Source organism: Marmota flaviventris, chromosome 16 (genome assembly GCF_047511675.1).
Source record: "Marmota flaviventris isolate mMarFla1 chromosome 16, mMarFla1.hap1, whole genome shotgun sequence".
NCBI classification, from domain to species: domain Eukaryota; kingdom Metazoa; phylum Chordata; class Mammalia; order Rodentia; family Sciuridae; genus Marmota; species Marmota flaviventris.
The window spans coordinates 66891388-66914933 of NC_092513.1; the positions used below are offsets into that span (position 1 = coordinate 66891388).

The 23546-nt window shown below is 49.0% G+C and overlaps 1 protein-coding gene across 3 annotated transcripts in view; it reads left to right on the forward strand.

Annotated features, from left to right (window-relative positions):
- Piezo2 (piezo type mechanosensitive ion channel component 2) overlaps positions 1-23546 on the forward strand; it is a 347771-nt gene that overhangs the window by 169123 nt on the left and 155102 nt on the right. The window lies entirely within an intron of this gene.

The following is a 23546-nucleotide window of genomic DNA, read 5'->3' on the forward strand; positions in this document are numbered from 1 at the left end:
GTAGTTATAATTTTATTTTACTCTAAAAGTATATATTCACTAGTTGCTTTCACTGTATTGAAAATGTTCTTTTCTGGGGATGTTCAAGTTCACAGAGTGGTCAAAATAAAATACTAAAAACTGCGTCGTCTCTGCGGGGGCAACAGAATAGTCACCTCTGACAGCAGTCCTTTGCCCCTGAGTAAGTGATTCCAGGATTTACTCATGTCCCTACATGCTCCGTCTCTCACCGGCACCATCACGACCTGGTCTCCCTCCAGCTCTTGTCACTAGTTCAGGGTGTCAACAGAGATTGACTCTGCATGACCAGATCCCAGGGTGTTGTGCCGGGCGCAGTGGCACACACCTGCAATCCCAGTGACCTGGGAGGCTGAGGCAACTGAAAGAGTCTCTTGTCTCAAAAAATAAGAAAGGGCTGGGGATGTGGTGCAGTGGCTGAATGCCTTTGGGTTTGATTTCTGGTACCGAAAAAAAAAAAATTGATGAGGGGAAAACAGGTCCGGCTTCATTCCAGTGTGAAATCTCTCTCTCTCGATTCTTCATCATGTGATGAGGAATTTCAAACACACACAGAAGTAGAGAGAGACAGTGGAGGTCGTATATCCACACCTAGCGTTGACGGGGCTCGGCCAAACTCACTGTTTCTATTTTCTGATTTGGGCTGAAATATGTTAAGCAAAACCTCTAACCTCACGCCATCCTTTCCTCTGTAGGTGAGAACAACAGGCATTTTCTCCCTGAGCCCTAACCCACTATCATCCGCAGTAGTACAACCAGCCCTAGTACAACTTCAGCCCAGTCCCTTAAGACCTGGCCACAGCACTGGCCACCGTACTGAAGCAGCCCAGTGGCAGAAGCTTGCCCTGCAGACCCGAGGCCAGCTCATCCCCAGCACTGGAAACAGGCGAAAAAGACCCACTTCCCAATCATGTTGAAAATGTCCTTTTTCTTGGTTTGAATCTGCATGCCACCAGAAGCCACATGTCCCTCCTCATTATGACCTCTTTTAAGCCTCCTTATTTGATCAGTGGTCCCCTACCCCCCACAATCCCTTTATCTTGTTTTTCTTTAAGTCATAAGCTTGGAGGAGCCTGGCCCATTGACTTGTAGAATCTCTCGGTGCCAGGACTCGACCTCTGTGCTGCCCTTTGGGGGGGTGTTCTAACCTCTCTGTTGTGGGACTTTCGAGGGTTCCACTTGCAGCCTGGGAAGGGACTCGTGACTTCCTGTTCTTTGGCACAGACCCTCTGGTCCTCCGGGTCCTCAAGGTCCTGGGTCCTGGCACAGCTGGCTCTTCCCATCTCCTCCACCCTCTGCTGTGGACCTGTAGTAGGGGTCCCTCCTGGAGCCCGGCTTCCCCTGCTGGGGAGTGGCATTTTGAAACCACTCTCTAGACACCAGGGATGGTCGTCACGACTGGGTGCCATCCTTTCTGGGCCTTGTCGACAGATGGAGCTAGGAAATATATTTTTTAAGAAGAATAAATCCTGAGCTCATACAGTGTTCCCAATTCAAACGTGGCCTCGCAAATTTTCAACTTCTCTGAAGCTACATTTTTCACTCTTTTCCACTGAAAAACTTCACTCTTAATAAAATTCCCTCATTTCATTTTATATATTTTCAAAATAATACTAATGTCCCCACTAATGCCAAGGTGGCTGGAGGAAGTTTTGAAAGCTGGCCGCTGGCCCGATGGGCGTCCTGTTCAGAATGTGCCATCAGAAGGCGGAGAACCACAGTAGATTGAAATTGTTTTCTTCTCTTTGTGTGATCGTATCTGAAATTTTATATGTAATTCCGTTTAGTTTCAACAGACTGTTCCTCGTGGTTAGTGTTATTTTGAATATGTGACGTTGACATGGCTCTAGGCCATAGTATGTCACGAAGTCTGTTAGGGAACATCAGCACCATCTCCCCCTGGGCTCTGGCCTCCCTTCCCTGGTGGTCACGGTATCAGCTTTTGATGTGACTTCACAAGTGGGAGCTCACAGCAAGTGCAGGGCAGCCTCCCGCTGCTCCAGTGTGAGGAAGGTGCATCACAGGCAGTCCCCTCCTTGTGACTTGCACTAGTGGTGAGTCCCACCTCAGGGTATGCGGACGGTCTGCCTTCTCTAGCCTGCAGGTGGCCGTGCTCTGTGAGCGCATGCAGTGGGGAGAGTGGTCCAGCCACCCTCCTGCAAATCCGGGATCTGATTCAGCACCCGCTTTGCTAATAGTCTCAGGGACACAAGCCGTGTGGGTACAGGTGATGCAGAGAGACCCAGGAGACCCCAGGTCTTTCTTCACACCAGTCCCGACTCTGCGATAGATGAGGCTTCTCACACATTTCTTTCCCCCTCTGGTTTCAGGGAGCATTTGACTTTGCAACATCCCGTTTTATACCCAAGAAATTTAAACAGCTCATGTGACATCTCCTCATAAGTCAATGGATTGCAGGTTTGTGTACTGTGAGAGCCTGCACCAGGAATGGCTTGCTTGAAACATTCCACTGACGAGGGCTGTCTCCTAAGGAAACAGCACTGATGTACTTGACCAGTGATCTAGTTGATATAGTTCCTTTGGATTTTGTTACATTTAAGTATATAACATTTTGAGACAGGCCTTGCTAAGTTGCTGAGGCTGGCCTCAAACCTGCAGTCCTCCTGTCTGAGCCTTCCCAGTAGCTGGGATCACAGGCCTGTGCCACTGTGCCTGTGACTCCCAGCAGCAGTGCCCAGGAGTGGCAGAGCACGCTGTGGACTCAGGAGCTTTGCCAGCCTGATGGATGACTAGTAGTGCCCCAGAGCCCTTTCGGGCTGCATTTGTCTGTGGCCATTTTTCCATCAAGAGCAGGTGGAGACTCTTGGCTTTCTCCTAAATGAAGCACTTTGAACAAGAGCTTCTTGTAAAATGGTTCAGGATCCGGATTCAGCCATTGAAACCACATTTGATTCTCAGCATATCAGTCTTATTAGAAGAGCTCCCATGTGCCAAGCACTGTGCTGAATCATTTTCATCCTTACAATAACCCACCGACGAGGAGTCGCCAAAGTTCTGCCATAGGGAACAGAGGATGGCTTTCCAACCCTGCAGGCCACTTGAGTCTTTACAACCTACCAATGTTGTGTTGGTGCAGAAAGCAGCCATGGAGAGTAGGTGTGGCTATATTCCAAGAAAACTAGATGAACACAAATGGGCAACCGCAGGGCTTGGGTGCTGGCCATCATCTGTTGATGCTCACCATGGACTGTGGTCTCACAGGCACAAAGATTCGGAAGAACAAGTAGGGCTTCCTGCATGGGCACCGTCCCTCGTGTTGACCTGTGTGCACATCCTGGTTACAAAGGCTAAGCTTTCTACACACTCCACATAGAGTTCTTGAACTGAGGTCTTTTTTTGGTTTTGTGTTTTACTTTTCCTGTAGCTCTGGGGACACAGCCTCAAGTCACCAGTTACTGACTCTTCTCATTTTAGGACTACTTTGCACAAAGCCAGAGAGTACAATCTCCATCTTGGAGTGCTTCCCTAAAATGTGAATGCTCCCCAATAGCTGCGTAAATTAAATTGCTACAGGGCACAGTCCAGGAGTCTGTTGTTGAACCGTGGTCTCTGTCATCTTGTGCAGTGCTCACACGACAGCTCCATTGAGGGTACTCGGTGTCATCCTGAGTGTTAAATGTGGTCATACTATGTCCTCCTGCGTTTTGTTATTTAAGAGCAGACAGAGTTCTCTGCTTTGCATCAAGTGTCTCAAAATACAGAGCAGACACTGGTCTTTGGGGGCTTGTCCATTTGCAGCTGCAAAGCGTGTGCCAGCCGGGCTGTTAGCTGGGGCTCTGCTCTTCACTGCTCCAGTCAGCTGGTCTTGGTCTTAGAGAACATTCCAATTCTACCTTTAAAGAGCACCTGGTTCTTCAGAGCAGACATAAGAGGTATTGATCCTTCCTCCCTGTGTCCTTTGAAGTCTTCTCCCCTGCCTGCTTGTCACAGCTTATCTGAGTGAGGACATGGAGAGGGAAAGACGTGACTGAGTTTAGAGCTTCTCCAGGAGCAGGAACATGGGCGTCCTGGGTGGAGCACAGGGTGCCATCTGCCTGCCCACCTCTTGCATAGCCCTGCAGGGGAGGTGCTGGACCATCCTGGGAGCTGTGTGCAGCCATTTCCTCTCTGGAAACCCACTGCCACCTGTGGCAGCACCCCCATCAGTGGTCACCTCCACTCTGCACACAGTGGCTTCTCCCATTGTGGGGCGCCGGGACTCTGCATTAGGACTTCACTGCGGAAGCGCATTGTACCCTGGAAGTAAGTGTCAGGACCTAGGTCTGCGTTCTGTCCAGCAGGTCCCCCACCCCGGCCCTGCAGCACCCTCAGCCACAGGGCAGGAGCGCTTGGTTTCAGTTGGAGGCCTACGCGGTGCCTAGCATATCGGGGCCTCTTTCAGAAAGCTCCCTTCCCCGTGCAGACTTCCTGAGCTTGGGATGGTGCACATTTCCAGATCACTGTCATCTCGGCCAGTGCTGAGGTGGGCCCGGTGGGCGGGGCTTTGTAAATTCACTTTTCCTCTGCTGTCCTACCAAAGAGTTGCTAGCTGAGGTGGCTTTGAAACCAAAATGGCCCCAATTCTCAGTGACTCAATGCAGCAGATGCTTCTTTCTCACTCCTGCAAATGTGGAAGAGAGACCACAGGACTCCAAGCAGCATGTCCACATGGGGTCCATGGTCAGCTTCTGTCCCTGTGACGCCTTTGTTTCAATATGACGCTTCTGAGTTGGCCTGGGCCTGCGAAGGGAGTCTGGCGAGGTGCACCAGGGTTGTAAATGCCTCTGCCCGGGAGCAGCACTTGACTGCCACGCACAGTTGACGGGTGCCCCTCCACCGAAGGCCCAGGGAGGGACGAAAAGCAGAAACGTTAGAAAGCGCTAGTAATGGTAATGTCTACCACCATAAACTCTGAGCAAGGTCTGAACATGGGTTTTTCTTTCCAAGGCTGCATATTTCAGCAAGTAATTAGTCCCAAGCACATAACTTGCCAGCAGAAATAGGAGTTCCTGCTTGGTAAGAGATCCTGTTTCTGCCCGTGTAAAAAATAACAACCTCTTACTGATCTCGTGCCCATTTTTACTAAAGAAGCAAAGAAATTATTCTCAATAAATGTATGTCATCAGTATAGCCCTTCAAATTTCATTATTCACCTGATTATATGTGATTTTATTTGATGATCTACTTAAATTGTGGAATGAAATATCTTGCCCTGTCAAAAAACATTTTAAATCACGAATCATGCTACAAATAGCCTGGTTGAACAAAGCACACGGACTCCAGGACTTTTTCCCGGTGCAGACATAATTCAGAAGCCTTGCTTTGTCTATCGGGGAGACCCCAGGCTTCCACAGCATGCTGTTGGGTCTGCTGTGTCTCACCTGTGGAGAGACCCCCTCCGAGTGACACCGCCTGGTGACCTTCGAAACTGCTTGCTCCTGGGCCACCAGCCCTGCTTGTCACCTCCTCTCGTCACCTCCTCACACCTCTGTCGATACTGCATATACTCTATGGAAACTTCTTCCTGGGGTCCGAGAAGTTCTCAGGCTTGTGAGCATGAAACTGACCACTGCCCAGGTGCCCCACATACTAGCCATCATGTGGTGGTAGAGAGGATGAGTGGCTCATGATGTTGAAGCCCAGCACCTGAGTGGCAGGAGCTTAGGAAGCAGTGGGCTTCGGCCAAAGCCAAGAAAGAAAAGAGCTGGTGCTTTTCACCAGCAGCTCACAGCAGCCTGGTGGAGGGGGAGGGTCGCAGCTGCAGCTGGGGCTGCTCACTCCTGAGAGTGAAGGCAGGTGCGGCTCCATTCTGTCTCTCAGGCCTCCTGCTGAACCCTGTCTATAGGAGGGACCCTTTTCAGGTCGCTCAGGCTGCCAAGTCCACACTGGAGCCCAGCGCTGGCCACTCACTCCCCTTATCACAACGGGATCAGATCCAGAGCTGCATTTGGGAGGAGCCACATCCGTGAACCGAGGGGAGGTCCCCTGGCCTCCCATCCACTCAGGCACAGTTAAAGGATGAGACCGAGGGCTGAGTGAGGCTCTGACTGCTGCAGTGTGGCCAGGCAGCTGGGCATGCCCATCCTTATCCAGTGCAGTGGTCTGAACGGCCCCCAAAGGTCCAGGTGTAGGAGGCTTGGTCCCCAGGGTGGCCACATTGGGAGACAGTGGAACTTTGTGGGGCTGTGAGGTCCTAAGAGAAGGGTCAAGGTCATTCTGCACAGTCCAGTTATTAAAGACACCTGAGCCAGGCCCCTGTCTCTCTCTGGCTTCCTTCTTGAGATGTGAGCCCTGCACACACTCTCACCATTGCCGTCCACGTGATCGATGCTGCCCACAGGCAGGCCCTTGCAAGAGGCCAAACAAAGAGGGCCACCTGGCCTCTGACCTTGAACCTGCATGACTGTGAGCTGGCAAACCTCCTTCCCTCCGTCCCGCAGACGGCCTCACGTGCTTTGTTATTGGGAAGCGGAGCTGAGGACTGCGCCTGGTTCATTGGTTTTCCATTCCTTCAGGAGCCTTCCGTCTTTTGGGCCCACCCCAGCTCCCCTCAGAACCTGCTCTAGGCCCCTGGCCACTAGCCCTGCATTCTCTCTCCTTACTTCCCAGCATCTCCTCTGCCTTCAGAATCAAGCAACTGATGCGTTTGTGGCCAGCACATAGCTCACAGTGCTCCCCGCATCCCAGCAGGAGAGCAAGGTGGCCTCCTGGCAGCCTCCAGTGCTGGCCCAGCCGCTGGTGGATGAGAGGCACTCGGTGTTGATAAATGACATTTCACGTAAATATTAGTGTGTTGTGCTCTGTTGGCTCACCCCCCAGTCTCATGGAATTTGCCCTTCTCAATAAATTTTAATTACTATTTATTATCCTTCCCTTTAGAGAATGAATAGATTCCTTGGAAAACTTAAGGCCAAATTTTAATATTTTTGTTCTCTAGCTTCCTAACTCACTAACTGGGTTATAGAGATTGATGTTATTTCTTTAGGTAATGTCAGATAAAAATGTTGAGAAATAACACAAAAGTGAATCCCAAGGTTTTCACATGCTGTTCTCTGTGATAGCTTACACCAAGAAATGAGGGGGCACAATAAAATCAGTCTCTGTGAGAAAAGTGAAGCTGTTCCCCCTGCGCCACTGCCGCGTGTTTCTGAAGGTTCTGGATTGAGGCCTGAGTTGAGGAGTCCAGTGAATGCTCTGAGCACCTGTTTGTACCAAAACAGACGCCGCATCCTCTTGCCTCTCTGAGAAGTGTGCAGAGGTTGGAGTCCAGCACATGCTGTCACCGAGGCCGCGTGGAACAGCAGTGCCCTACACCCGGGCAGGACTCAGGCCAATCCTGTCTCGTGGTGGCTTCTGGAAGATGAGCGTCTAGGTTCTTTCAGACAGTAGGTAAATAAATATGCTTGGACAGTTTAGCAACCTATTTCAAGACTATAACATAAAATTTGTCAACATAGTTTACAACCAAGAAACAACTAGAAGAAAAAATGTTTCTATATTTTAGTGTTTAAATGTGTGTCCAACATATTAATTTGTTCATCTAGTGGAACAGTTTAAACCTCTACTCCTACCCACTCTGGGGCTGGATATGGGGGTGTGGATGAACATAAGAGGAAAAGGAGCTCAGCTTCCTGTACTGACCTCTCTGTTGAGTGGCCTCCCCACAGGACTCGCCGACTCTGCACAGCGTTCTGGTCAGGTCCTGCTGGGTGATGCTGGGCTGACCCATATCTCAGTGACTTGCAGGATGCAGGCTCATTTCCTGCTCATATCACAGAGGCTGTGGATCAATGGTGGCTCTTCTTCAAGTGTCGTCTTCATCCTGGGACCCCGGCTGCTGGACTCTTCTTTGGCTCCTGCCTTTGTTGTGGCTGAGGAAAACTGCCATGGCCAAGCCAAGCGATGGCACTTAGTGTTTGTTGGCGTGACACGTGACATTCCTGCTGTGAGCCTCCCAAGGGGCTTGCACAGCCCAGTCCAGGGTCTGTGGGTGTGGAAGGCTGCTCCCCTCAAAGGGGCCCATGAGGAACATCCCAGGAGGTGTAACGTAGTCCCAGGAAATGAGAGTGACCAGGAGGGTAGTAAAGCAGCCCACACAGGAGATCTTTCCCACGTTACCAATGAGCAGAGTAAACTCCAGGAGGCTAAGCATCGTACTGAAGGTCACGCAGCTAGTGAGTGTCAAAGGCGAAACATGATGGGACCCTACCCTTGCTCACCGGCAGTCCACTGTGCTGGCATCTATCACACTTCACCTAGACCAACATTTGTTGGCCAGAGGACCAGAGACTTGCTGGGTGCTGGGTAGTGAGCAGCCATGGTCTTGGTCTTACCCAAGATAGCTGTATGTCAACATAGAACATGGTACAGCGAGTTATGTGCTGCCACTTAATGGTTTGACAGTGTTTGTTGTGCCAGGTCCCTTTATACATGTATGACAGAAGTGGAAGGCAGAGAGGTGGCGCTGGTCAGTGATGTGTGAGCACAGGGAGGTGAGGTGAAGTTGGCTCACAGTTGGGGAGGTTGGAGGGAAAGTCATCAGAGGATGCCTCACTTCAGGAGATGCGTGGGAAGTGTCTGCCCAGGAAGTACCCTTAAAGGCAATGCCACCAAGTTTCACTCTAACCTTGGTAGCAGCCCGAGAGATTGAAGACATGCATCTGAGTCTGTTTTCTGTTGCCATACAAAATACTGAATGCTAGGAAATGTATTTGGTTCACAGCTCTGGTGATTAGAAAGTCCAGACATCTGGTGAGGGCCCCTGGCTGTGTCACAACACGGCAGGAGCATGAGAAGGAGATCTCACGTGGCAAAAGCGAGGGTGTCCCCAGGGCCTGCAGGCCTCTGCGTTCTGCATGAAGGTTTTCTCCAGCCTCTCAGAACCCTGCTCCGTCCACATGCAGGTTGGCCTGGAAGGGCTTGAGATTAGAGCCCTGTTGCTCCCCAGTGAGCCAGAGAATTGGGTGGACTTGGGCACGCCCTGGACAACCCAAGGCATGTTCCATGGGGTTCTGCCAAAACTTCCCAGGAGCTCTGCGGTAACAACCCATAGCAACACCCTCTGGGGGGGCCTCTCCTCTCCTCCCTGTGCCTCCTTCAGTACTTCTGCAGCACTCCCCAGACACCCCACCCGCACCCCAGCCCACTCTCAGCTTCTGTACTTTGGAGAACAGGGACTAAGGTGTTTGTGCTAAATTATGCTAACTCATAGGAAACCCAACAGTTTGGATTTCAGTTTTATCTTGCCATGAACTTTTTCTATGAGGGGACAAAATAACACTATTAGTGTCTATATTATTTGAACCACCTTTTATGAACTTTTAGAAACCCTTGGTGTCTAACTTCTAGGGGTAATGAGAGACGATATGGCAGGTGCCTAGAGAAGCCGATGAAGAGAGTCAGACCTGCCCTCCAGAACTGTGCCCTGCTGCACACAGGCCAAGGACTCTGCATGCAGGTCCAGGGTGCAGAATCAACCCTGTCCATGAGTCCAAGTTCAAGAGCTGTGCTTAAGATGAAGATATCAATGCACTTCTTGCTCAGGTGATGAAGTCTCCAAATGTCCAATGCTGCCTCCCCTGAATTCTCTGGAAGCAGATGGGCACTGATTGGAGCCTGGGCCTTAGCTTCCTACAGCTGGAGAGTCCAGAGACCCTGAGAGGGTCTCCCCTTCTTTTGCATGTGGCTGTACTGAGGCACAGAGAAATTAAACAGGAGACCTGAAATGTGAATGTTTTAATCAGTATCTGTTCAAAGTCCAGATCTGACTTTGTATTTGATGAATTTACTTAGATGAAATTGTGTTACAAATGAATTTGTTTTGCCACCATTTAACACTAAGCTTGGCAACATTAGTAGTGATGACAACATGTGGCCAAGCACTTGGGACTCTATTGTGTATTCTTTCTCCTCCTTAAACCCCCCTGCTAGCACCATCGCACTTGTAGACATAGAAGCCGTGCACAGGGCATCTGCGCCCCGTGGCCACAAAGCTCAGAAGAGGTGGGCGGGAGATTTGAATGGGAACCCATGATCCAGGCTGTTTTCTTGCTTTGGGTCAGAATGGGTATCGGTTGTCAGAAATAACTCTACTGTCTTTGCTCAGCATCTCCTGCTGAGTGTGTGTGGGGGGGAGGGGGAGCTGGTGCTACACACACACACACACACACACACACACACACAGGCGTCAGAGTTTTCCCAACTGCTCACAGTGCAGAATCTGCTCCCTAGAAGGCTAAGTCAAGCCCAGAGACTCAGAGAGGGCTCCTGGGCTGGAGAGTCTGTGGTGATTCTGTGGCTGTTCTCTTCCTATAAAGCAAGCCGCGGGAGGGGTCCTCTGCCTTGACCTATGGATGGGACCGACTCTTTGTCCCACGAGCATCCCTGGACATTGCTGAGTTCCCATGGGAATCACTAGTTCAGTTCCACTTTAAAGGGGGCTTGTCTGTTTTTAACAAACATGTTCTTTCTCTTACTTTCATCTTATTTTCAAAAACTCATTATTAAATAAAGAGTCAAGGACTGGGAACATAGCTCAGTGGTAGAGCACTTGCCTGTCATGTGCCAAGCCCGGGGATCAATCCTCAGCACTGGGAGGAAAAAAAAAAAAAAAACCCCAAGTGCAGTGGTTACACCTGGAATTGCAGAGACTCTGGAGGCTGAGGCAGGTGGATCGCAAGCACGGAAAGGAAGGAAGGAAAGAGGCAAGTGTTTGCTAAGTATCAATGTAATATTGTGTTAGCACAGGTTGAGGGAACTCTGATTCCTTGCAAATGGCTGACAGGAGCAATCAATTAGGATTTTAGGCAGAAATGAAGATCGTTCAGGCAGAAGAACACGCCCAGGTGGAGGGAGCAGCAGACACCTGCCCTGGCTTTCTTCCTCACGTGACTGTGACCTCTGTGATCATGCTCAGCCTCGCCTGGTGGGAGGCCACCATCCAGAATGGAGGTGCAAATGTCCTGCTAGGATGCCATGGTCAGAAGTCACCTTAGCACCCTGAGAGAGAAGGACTTGCTGTGACAAAGACCAAATCAGTGGCTTTCTCTTCAGTCCAATAAGTCCTGATTGCCAGGACACACCTGCAACTTGACCAGAATCCTGTCAGACTCTGTCTACCCGACTGTTATGAGATGGCCAGTCCACACCAGGAGAGAACAAGGTCTCGCTCTCTCTTGCTCAAGCACTTAAGTGCTCATAGCTCCCACACAATCAGGAGGCAACTAGATCCCCCTCACTAATTTACATGCATGTGATAATATGTCATATTTTTATATAATCACTTTCATTAAATATTCTCATACATTTGATCAAATTTGCTTTTCACTTTGCTCTGCCAAAATATTATGTGTACACTTGAAAAACAGATCAAAATCTACAGAATTAATAAAGGCACACAGATTTAATATAGAATGTGTGCATTTGTGTAACAGAAGTAGACAATTTACACTTTTAGCCTGTTGAGAACTTAACCTAGGACTTTGGCTTCCAACTTAGAAAGTAATGAGCTTCACCTTCATTTATTTAAGTAATGACATCACTTAATAAGTAGTTGGTAAAAGGATGGTTATCTTCTAGACAAAAGTATGTCATCCTTCACTAAATCTTCTCTTTCAAAACACAGTTGGAGAAGATATCTTCTAATCTGCTGTCTTTGTCCTCGTCTCATTGGGTCATTATGACTAATGTAAGTAGCCTCTAAGTTAATAAGTAGCAGCAATCGGCTGTGCAGAGAACCGTGCCTTTTTGAAACTCAGCTGGACACCTTGTTCCTACAGATCAGAGGTGTTGCATGAGCACTTTAGACTCACTAGTGACATGAGCAGAAGGACTGCCTGACATATGAATGAAAGACCGAATGCCTGAGTATGGGTGACCAATGGGAGACAGGACACCCACGCTGGTGAGGTAGAGGAGGAGCATGGATGTCCAGGCTCTGCCCCGGGGTGTTTGGAAAGATTGTGTTAATGGGCTAATGCTCACAAGCTCAAAGGGTTCTTATTTCTTCTGCATCCAACTTATAAGAATGAAATTGAGTCTGTCATAGCTCAAATTACCATAAAATGCCCTTTCAATAGCTCAGCCAGTGACACATCTTAGCTAGGAACGAAGACATTTTTGCTCAGATAAAGTGGCAGCTTCTCCTATGGGGACCTTATAGGCACTGTCTGAGTTTTTCATTGGATCCTGGGATGAGCAAAGTGGAAACAGTTGCTCCCCTGCCCCGGTCTACCTTCTCACACACACACCACACACACACACACACACACCCTTCCAACATTCACACAAACTATTTGAAGTAATGAAATTGTGATCCTGTGCCATTCCTGCAGGTAATATGTAAATGTTGATTCATGGGGTTCTGTGACTCCTTTAGCATAAGCCAGTGGCAGTTAGGTCCTTCTCACTGTGAAATCTGTGCCCCTCCCCTTTGCTAATCCTGCAAACCCCCCAAGGACTCTCAGAGGTCAGGTCTGTTGCAAACTTTCACCTGCCTTCCGAATTAATTAGAGGTCTCCAACATAGCATCCAGGACCTCCCCACCTGTGATCCCCACTATTCCTTTGACACACGTCAAGCTTCCTCATATTGGGGTCTGACTCACTGCACCTTTCAGCCCCTTTCCCCTGAGCCTTTGATTCACGCTTCATTGCCGCAACCTCTCCCTCTGGTGGATGCCTGCCATGTCACCTCACCCTTGAAGCCTTTCTGAAAACTTTCTGTCCCGATTTTCTGTGTGTAAATTATTGTTACTAAAACTGTATTTTACGGTAAACATTTTTTTTTTCTTAAGTACAACTTGTATCTGTCATAAGCATCCGTACAGGGCCATGTGCTCTATCCAGGCCCTGCTCTGAGCCCAGGGCCTTCTGCAGAGAAGGTAGAAAATAAACATTCATTGCACCCAATTTCATAGTTTGTAAGCCAGAATTTGACAACAAAATGATGTTTTTAACAGTGTCACTAAGAATGATTCTCAGAGTTTCGATCAGCCTAACTATCTTCCATAGCAAATTGTTTTATTAGGGCTAAGTAATCACTCCTATGGAAGAGGAAGGAGCAGCTAACCCATCACATGAAAGAGCTGTCACTCCCATGTCAGAAGGATCATGTGAAAGAGTTACAATTGGCTGGTGGTGCAGAGTGTACTTGCCCTGCAGCCTGAGAGGGTGATTTCAGAAGTCATCTGTGTGCACTTGAGAATGTAGGTCAGTGGTAGAGCGCTCACCTTGCATGAGAAACTAAAAAGCCATGGACATTAGTTTAATAGAAAAATAGCAGCGGTCACACCTACAGTGGTGTTCAGCATTTTTGGTTTTTTTCTCTCCAGGGATTTTAGGATTTGGGGATTAATACAGGATGAGGATCCATAATCCAAAATTCTTGGGACCATATTTCAGCTTTCAGAATGGTTCAATTTTGGAATATTTGCACATACATCATGAAGTATCATGGAGCCAGGACACAATCTAAACATACCACTCATTTATGCTCTGTAGACCCAAAACCTGAAACTAATTTTATACAACATTTTAAATAATTTTATGCATGGAACCATGTTTCGTGATGTAGAATTTTCCACTGGTATCTGCCTGTTGGTGCTCAAAAGATTTCAGATTTCAGAGCATTTAAGACTTGGGGTTTTCAGATTAGGGATGCTCAACCTTTCTTCATTCTGTTGCCTCAGTGAATTCTGGGTGGGTCGCCTTATTCTGAGATGTTCAGACATCTTGTCCTGCCAAGGTTGTGTGGCAGGCCATGACAGAGAAGCAGATGACTTTGGACAGCACACCACATCCCCAGCTCTACGGGTCACAGTAGATGACAACAGAACAACCAGCAGCTACCTGCTCCCGCTGGAGGAGCTGGAGACAGGCAGTGCCAGCAGACGCTGCCAAGGGCAGTGACCCTGCACCACTGTGTCCACCCCAGCAGTAAATAATCTTTCCCCTGACTTGTTATTAAGGAGCAAGTAGCATGAACAGGACAGAATCTGAGACGCCTCAGACTGGGCTTCCAGTGGCTTCCTCCAGAGGCCCGCTATTGACCTGCTTACCCTAAACAGAGAGGAAATTGTTTTCACTTGGTTGTCATGAGAGATGTTTGGGTTTGGAAACTTCCCTGCACTCCGTTCTAACCAGTTAAATGTGTTTATTTAGAAATCCACATAGATAATCGAATCCCATATTGCACTGGGTGCAATTTAAGTGCATTTGCTGGTGTTTTTGCATTAGAACACTAATGGATGTGGACCGCAGCCCAGGGGGCATAGGAAACCCTCACCCTTGGAAATCTGAAACGGAATGCTTGGGCTCTGACCCAGGTTGTTGGGTGGCCACCAGTGCTTTCCAGAAAATGGGTGTTAACTTCTTAAAGAAAGGCAGTGGCAGACGGCATCGAAGCTGCTCCGTTTGGCCCACTCATTCCTGCTGGGATTTGTGGCTCTTAGGAATGCTGGAATGTTTTCTGAGTCACCCATACATTGTACCCTGTGTTACTTTTAGGGAAAGAAAAACAATAACACTACCAACAAAGCAATTCGATTTGCTGCCAAGGGCAGATATAAACCTGTGGATCAGAGGGAAGGGTACCCATTCCTGCTGAGGTGTGCTCGTACCCTGCTCCTCTGCGGTAGGCACCCTCGTGACCAGTCCCGCATCAGCATGGAGGTGGCGACACCTGCATCCCACCACCAGAGTCACCCCTAACACCTGTGCAGGCCTCTGGTTCTGGGTGATTGCTGAGCGGCCTCACATGGTCCTTGCCTTTCTCTACCAAGGAATCCAGGAGGAGCCTGCAGCCCAGGGCACAAAAGTGTCATGAAGGTGCATGTTCTCTGAGGACCATGGATAGCCAACAGAGGTATCTCAGAAAGCAGTGGCCTCATAGAAGCGTGGCTGAGCTTGTTTCTCCTAGAGATTGTCTTCTTGGGAAAGAGGGGAGGGACTATGAGATCCAAAGCCACAGAACCTTAACACATCTGTGTATCAAGAGGCCGGGGGGCCAGAATAGTGCCTGGCCCTCAGCAGACACCTGGAGAATGTTGAATGGAAGTGCCTTTCGGGTTGCATGCTAAAATGAGAAATTCACTGCGGCGGAAACAGCCACTCCTGGCCCTCAGCCCCACCAAGTTGATCAGCTGTGATAAGTGATGATTTCCCATACAATTCGATTAAGAGGTATTTGTTAAATAAGGCTCTCAAGCCAGCATTGAGACTGGCTTGAGAAGGGAGGAAGCATGAGCTACCGTCTCATCTGAACTGCCCCCCTGTTCTCAGACACGCCCATGTCCATGTGCACGCGTGTGTGTGTGAGCTGTCAGGAGCCACGCCCAGAGGCCCAAGGTCTGGACTGAACAGGGGACCTGATGCAGGAGGCTGCAGGAGCTACGGTCATCTCAGTGAACCTAGAGAGCTAGTGTTAGATGAGCCAAGGGAGGACACTGCAGGGACAGTGACGGGAGTAAGGACAGGAGGGGCCTGGCTGACAGCCTGAGCATCCCTGCGTCTGGCCAGGCTGGGGCAGGGCCTGTGTCCTGCAAATAGAATGGAAACCCACACTCTGCACAGGTGCCAGCACAGATCACAGGAGCCCCGACTCACGCTGGGGATCTTGATTTTTTTACTTATGAAATTAACGAATCTTTGTTTAGGAGAAAGGCTCTCAGTGACCTAGCCCTAATCCCATAAATCAGAGATTTCATAATAGGTCTTGAACTATTAAAACATAATTTCCCAGAATTTCAAGCAAAAAGATTTGCAAAAAGAAACAGTTTCCTGTGGACCTCGCATTGTTAATTTTATCCTTGCCATAAAATTTTCTGGTAGGGAAATCCCCGGGGAGACGCAGCCAGCAAAGCAGCTTCTGTTGAAATGCTCAGCGAAGGCGGGAGGGGACCCATGGGCAGGATTTCTGCGTGCAGAGAGGTCGTGAAGCCATCCTGCCATGGGCCCCGCGTCCCGTTACTTTCAGCAGTTATGTAGCTGCAGATGCAGCTGGTTCACAATGTTCCATTTGGTATCCGACACTTGTTAGGTTGGGGTTGCTGTTTCTTCTCCACTTATATTTCAGATTTGGGGCTTCTCTCTCTCTTCCTCCTGGCTGCTCCTGTGACTTTATTTTTTTATTATTATTTTTAAATTTTGTTTTGATGCCAGGGATTGAACCCAGGAGTTCTTCACCACTGAGCCACATCCCCAGCCTTTTTATATTTATCTAGAGACAGGGTCTTGCTAAGTTGCTAAGTTCTTGAGCCTGGCTTTGCATTTGCAATCCTCCAACCTCCCGAGCCGGTGGGATGGCACTGTGCCTGGCTGTGTCTTTATCTTATCCATCTTGTGCTGCCTTAGCTCAGAGACGTCCCACCTCACCTCGGTGTCTCAGTGTCTGTCTTCTCCCGCCTCCCTCTTTTCTCTCCTCCTCTTTTTCCTCTCCCTCCTCCCCCCGCCCCTCTCCTCCTCTCCTCTCCTCTCCTCTCTCTCTCTCTTTCTCTGTCTGGTTGAATTTACATCTACTAAAGGGCCACCGAGTTCAGGTTGGACAAATACATGGTCACGTGACCACCACCACAATCAGGACATACAGAATGTTTTTCACCCCCAAGTCTCCTTCCTCCCCACCACTAACAGCCACCACTGTGGCTTTGGCGTTTTCAGATTGCCCGTGATGGAACTGTGGCTTCAGTGCCCCTCTGTGCCTGGCCTCTTTCACACAGCAGGGCCATTTAGAGGTGTCCACGGAGCCACATGCGGCCATGCTTAATTCCCTTGGATTGCAGCAGTATCACATCATGTCCTTGACAGTCACCTGTGGTCAGTGGTGGATGGTGGGCTGCCCTCTGTTGGGTGACTGTGAAGGAGTTGCCGTGAGCATTTGCGCACAGGTCTCAGAGTGGACGTCACACATTTGCCCCTTTCACTCCAGAGGTCTCTTCAGAGGCTGTTCCACTTCCAGCCCATCTGCCAGTCAATCAGTCTTGCTTTCCTCTAAATGCTTGCTGAGGACACCCTTAAACCCAAACCACATTTCACCTGCATGAGAAAGTACATTTAATGATATTTTCAGCACTTTGATTTGTGGTGTGAACCCTCACACTATAATTTATGCTTCACAATTTTATATTTTTTGTTTCTTGGATTTGCTTAATATAGAGTGCACCTTTTACTTATTTATGTTTTTTTTTTCATTTTTAGTTTTTGTAGTGCTGGGGATTGAACACAGGGCCTTGTACATATCAGGCAAGCTCTGTACCCCTGCGCTGCTCCCCAGTCCCTTTCCTTTTTGACACATAATTACACAAATCAGCTGTGATATGTTGATTCCTGTTTGGGTTATGGAGTGATCAACTCAGGTGATCCATACTGCAAACATTCGTTACTTCTTTGTATCAAAACACCCTCTCTCTACCTATTTTGATAACCTAGAGTTCTGTGGCTGTGGTCACCCTGCTCAGTGCTGAGCTGTGGCCACTGCACGGTGAACGGAGCAGCAGAGTGTTCCTGTCTGCCTGAATCCTGATGCCACCAGCAGCCCTACCCCTGCAGCTACTGTCCTGCTCGCCCCCAGGAGATGGGCATTGGGATTCCACAGGCGTGAGGTCACACAGCGTCTGTCTTTCTACACTGGTCCATGTCACTTAATAGTGTCCTTCAGGCTCACCCACAATGCTTCTGCCAAAGAAATCCTATCGGATTTCTTTCTTCTTGATGCCGGCACGCAGTTCCATGGTGTGTGCCCACCAAGTTCCCTTCATTCTCCACCATGGTGAGAGCTGGGCTGATGTCCTGGCTCGGCCACTGTGGGAGGTGCTGTAAGAAGGTGGAGTGCAGACACCTCCTGACATCCAATTCCGCTTCCTTTGGACGTGCACCCCATGTGAGGTTGCGGGGTCCCGAGGTGGTTCCATCTTTAGTTTTTCCATGTTGTATTCCATGACAAGGCCCAGAGATGCTGTGTCCCTTGCAATCTCTCCAGCAGGGAATGCGTGCAACCTTTTTCATCTTTAGACAGTTAAAAATTTGGTGATTCTTTTCACTCATTTAATTAACATTTTATTTCTGGAAGCCTTGTGATCTTTCCTTACGGCTTATCACCTGTTGATTGATGTAAGGGACTCAGTGCAGGCACTGAGAGCCCTCCTCTGCTGCCTCCGGATGGAAATGCTCTGAAAACCCAACGTTTAGCCTTGGTGTCCATGGCAAACCCGACCTGACCTGAGTCACCCTGCAGCAGGAGGAGGCCACGCCGGCCAGTGTGCAACATCCAGGGGTGTGTGTGATAGGGCCACTGCCCGTGAGCTGCCTCCTGGTGTTACGTCAGGTGTGTAGGGTGTGCCATCCCGACATGGGGGATGTGCAGACCTGGAGGTACACTTGGCTCCAGGAGGTCAGGCACAGGATTTGTAGTATCTGCATCTTGGCCTTACACAAATTCCCTACCTGCTTAAAACAGAAGAGTTTTGCTAGAGAATGGTTTATTTTACTGTGACTGCACTAAGAAATGTCTTTTACGTCATGATCCAGTACAGCACAAACTTAGTCATAAAATTTCAAAAAAAATATTTCTCTTATCACCTGCTACACACTGACATTTTTTTCCACTTTTTTTTCTACTAAATTTCAGAAAAAAATGAAATGCTGATTGGGGCACACTCAATTTATTTGAGTCGGTCATGACCAATTCATGGGCTGGGAGGGTAATGCCCAGCAGAGGGCGCTGTAAGAAAGAAGGCAAATGAAGTCTATTCCTGTTGAAGCCTCCTGAGACATACCCTTCCTCACAAAGGTGATGATGCTGTTGTTTCAGGATATTTGTAGACTGAGCCTCATGGGCACATTGAAGCTGCTCCGCCTCAGAAACATGTGCTGTGGGTTAGATTCCTAATCCTCATGCTTTGGATCAAGCAGGCCACCTCCTCTTGGACACTGTGTCCTCCGCCAAAATGGAGTAAATCTCCCACGTCCACAATGTGGGCTGTAGTTCAGCAGAGAGTTCACTGCCCACTTCTGCAGTCCTTCACGAGTGTTTGCAGCCAGTTCAAGATTCACATTAAGAGCTTCGTGGGACTCCAAGTGGCTCAGGGGGATCAGAGTGGCTAAGAATGTAATCCAGGACTGGGCTGCCCCCTGTGGGCAGTGCTGGGAGTGAAGGCCTCTGGGGATGAGGGAGACTCCCTGGCCACCCAGCAGTTGAGATGGGACCTTAGGAAGCTCTTCCTCCGGATGGCTACCACTTCTGTGGGGCAGTGGGCAAGTTGTCACCCCAGGCCAGGTCTCAGGGCAGGGCTGGCATGCAGTGGAGGAACTGAGGAGGAAGGAGCCTGCCCACACCTCTGGGTTGTTCGTCCCTGCGTCCTGCTGTGCCGAGACCTGCAGAGACCTGAGACAGCCCTGCTGCTCACTGCTCTGACGTCCCTCACAGGAGACTCTGCCCACTTCTAGCTCAGAACTAGACTGGACCAGGATCATACAGCACCCACCCAGAGCCTAGAAGTTTCCTCTAAAACACAGATGACCATTCTGTATATCTTTAACTGCCATCTCCAAAAAAAAAAAAAAAAAAAAAGTGCAAATAAATCTTCAAATCTGCAAAGATGTTATTGTCACATTTTATACTTTAGAGGATCAAATCTTTGGTCCAAAGCCTTAAAATAATTTCATCATCAAAACCAAAAATGTCTCCATCTAATCTCATCACAACCCTCCTATTTCTGTTGAATGGTGCAGATTAATCTGCTGCTGTTCTCCTTCTCTTTGAACATTCTGCTCAGTGGTTCTGCACTCAGTAAACAAGTCACCGAGCTGGGCAGTGAGGGAGAGCTGACAGGACTTGGGGAGCCTCGTACATCATGGATGATAGCTCCTGTGCACACCTGAGCTCCCTGCATGTGTTCTCATCTCTCCCATCTTCTCTGTTCAGGCTTCCTCTTGCAGGAATTCATAAAGACCCTTCCCTTCTCTCCTGTCTTTCCACTTTCTCTTTTCTTCTTTTCCCATCAAATGTGCATGCAGTGTGCCTGGCCCCACAGAAGCTGGTTGCTGGGGTGGTGCTGCAGGGAGGTATCACTGAAGGGTTCTGGGTGTGAGAGTGGCTCCTGCAGGTGGGCAAGGATGGTGGATGAGGTAGCTGTGGTGGTTTGGAAATTTGCTGCATTAAACAGATAACTGATATCACTAAATATGTGAAAGATCACAGAAGCCAGGGTTCTCATTACTAGAACAGAGACTCATAAACATGGAAGGCAGAGGTGAGAAAGGCGGAGGCATGAAACTGAAGCTGAAGTGTCAGAATGAACACCTGAGGTCTTTAAAACACACAGACACAGAAAGACGTGGGAACAGCTGTAAATGTGCATTTGCATCTGTGCGTCCCCTTGTCTATAGCCATAAGGCCTGCAGACAGTGGTGGCCTGGTAGCAGTGCCCACTGCGGGTGCCTGGACCTCAGTGCCAGCCCCAAGCACCTCACTCGGCTCAGAGAAAGCAGGGATTCTTTGAGAAACAGGGCCCAGAGAGGACAAGGGCTGGGATCTGAGAAAGGCCTGAAAATTTGCTGAAGGAGTCGGGTGTGCTCAGTGGTGACGGGAGTCGCCTCAAGGGGCTCTCGTTATTAGAGGGCAACTCGAGCATCAGAATAAACAGCAATGAGTTCGAAACACAACCCAACAAAACAGGGAATCAGGGATCCACGTTGATTGTGATTAGATAAGTAATTGATTAATTGGAGGCAAGGGGAAGTGTCCCCTTGCAACACAACACAGTCAATAATGGTGGCCTTACCTGATCACCACTGGGCGGCTATCGCATGGTAATTAGAGCAGACAGCAGTTGTCTCTGAAGGGTGGTAGGAGGCGGTTTGACAGGGAATAGGACACGTCTCTACAAGTCTCTACAAGATGCAAATACAACCAGGAAACGTTGCCTACAGCAGAGAAGGCTGGCAACACCAGCTCACCAAGTAGCAAGGAAGGTCTGAATCGTGAGTGTGGCATGTGGCACTAGAGGGACACAGCGCTGCCTGTGAGCCTTGTGCAAGAGAGCAGGGGCCAGGCTGAGAGCCTGCACAAGGAAAAACTGCTTCCTCAGAGGTCAAGGCCAGAAGCAAAGACTGAACCATGGGGCTCCAATCGGGGGTCTTCTAGTCCAAAGTCCATGCTGATTTCTTTGTTACCTTCTAGTCGTGACCCAGAAAACTCCCTGCTGTCTTCAGACTCAGCATTTATGAAGAGCGTACTTGTAGCCCTCTCCTGCAGCTACTCACTGGGGAGCTTATTTTCTTTTCAGCAAAATTAATTGAAGTTCATTTTTCTCAAGCTTTTCAATGCAAGCAAGAGGCACCATCCGGTATGTGTTGATGGCCAGGGTGGAGGAAGGGGGAGATGTCTGACTGTTGGTAGTGTTGTCCTTGTGACCCCACCTCCCCTGAGCCTGCTGGCACAGTGGAGCGGTGTGGCCAATGCCGTCTTTCATTTGGGAGGAAGCCGCTCCAGAATGAGCTCCGCTTTCCTGAAGGTTATAATGGAGTCGGCTCCTTTGCTATGCATAAAATATTTGGGGATTTCGAACAAAGATCTACAGGAATTGGGCTAGTTGAGGGAGAAATGAGTGAAATATCCTCTGTAGACTCGGATAAAGTAAGCAAGGAAAAGGCCACGCCCTGTGGCTCTGTTCAGCCCACCAGGACAGGGAATCAACCCAGTCCCTCAGTGGAGGGAAGAGAAGGTGACAGTGTGTCCAGGCACAATGGAATACTATTCAGTCTTGGAAAAGATGGAAATCCTAACATGTGTGACCCCATGGATGGAATTGAAGAACACTACTTTGAGTGAGACAAGCTGGGCTCGGGAAGGCACGTGCTGCACGTTCTCACAGGCAGAACCTCAAACAATTGAACTCATCCAGGCAGAGAAGTGTTGGGCTGCTGCCTTTGTCTCGTTGTTTTTGATAAGCAAGAAGAGAATATTTCTGAGAGGAGTTCAGAGCAAAGAGGGCCATCATGGCTGTCCCTTGGTGAATTTTGTCATGGTCACAAAATCAGTACCAGGGCATGGAGAAGGTGTAGAAAGGAGAGGCCAGTGGATTCAGCAGATGACCTGTCCTTTACACGAACGTATTGGTCAAATAAGTTTGGGAAACAGAAGTGTAAATAAATCCAACTGAATTGCTCAAGCCTTTTTGTATGATCACATGCACTGTGAGTTTCTAACACCTATTTGACCAAAGATTTTTTTGGTTTTGTTTTAATGCTCAGCACTTCTGAGGACTAAAATCTGAAGAAGGTGCTTTATTAAATCATGGTCTAAACAACAGAGAAGGAAACTTTTTTGATGGCCTCTGGATGACACATCACTTAGATTATGACCTGTGTAGTGTGCATTGCTTTTGTTACAGTCTTCTGCGAGGCAGCGTTACTGACGCCCTGCTTGATGAACTCAGCAAGCCCAGTTCATAGTTTTGCACCTCCACAGCTAACAGACTCCATTCCAAATGGGAATCCGAGCCAGCCCTGGACCTGGGAGCTGAACTCTGGCACAGCGAGTGGAATGGTTGCTTTTGCAACTAACTTCATTTACTCCTTAACATTCGTGCGCTGTGAAATGTCTCTTTGGGGATCAAGAAGCACAAAGCAGAGACAGTTATTCAAAGCCACTGCCTATAAATCGGGAGCTCAATGCAGCCGGCAGGCGGGGAAGGCCAGGCTAGGCGTCTGCAGCTGAGCTGTGGTGCAGGAAGCTGCCGAGGCCACAGCTGGAGCCCTGGTACCTTTCTCTCAGAACCTCCTACCAACCTTGGCTTGGCAGGTGCCTTTTGCGAAGTCTGGTCAACTTGTTTTCCATGAAAGGTATGAAAGTCTATGCCAAAAATCCAGGGGAGCAGCACCAGGGGCCTCTCACTTCAGCCCCATAGGGTCAGCCAGAGCCTGGCCTGTGTTCTCTAGTCTCTTTCCTTGACCCCCCCCTTCCATCTCATTTTAATGACTGCAATTCATTTGCTCTGCGTGATCACCTTAGGCTGACTTTAAAGGTGCACAATGAACGTCTGCGTTCTTCCTGTGACAAAATCTATCATCAGATTTCATTATTATGAATTCAGTTTGGATGAAGCTTTCTGAATTGGATCCTCTTACTCTTGTCTCAAATGAAAGGAATTTGCTATTTTTAAAAAATCTGATACATGGTGTTTATTTATGAAGCGCTTGGAGCCATCTGTAGAAGTGGAGCTTTGCGAGACTGTGCAGCCCCTCTTTTATTCAAGCAGCCAGCTGGACTGTCCTGAAGATTGATTCCTAGGAGACGCTAGACCAGAAAGCCCTTGGTTGAGTTAGATCTGGACTGTTGTGTCCTGCACTATAGGGGAAGCAGTCTGTGGGGTGAGGACTCTGACCCTGAGCACAGTGGTGCGTGACGACCCCCCAGGGTGCAAAAATGCTGGGGAAACACCAGTGAAACCCCTTCCAAAACAACAAGGATGCACTTGGTTTTGTTCCCTCTGAGCACAGGCACGTGGGCAGCCTGGAGGTGGGGGGAGCAGC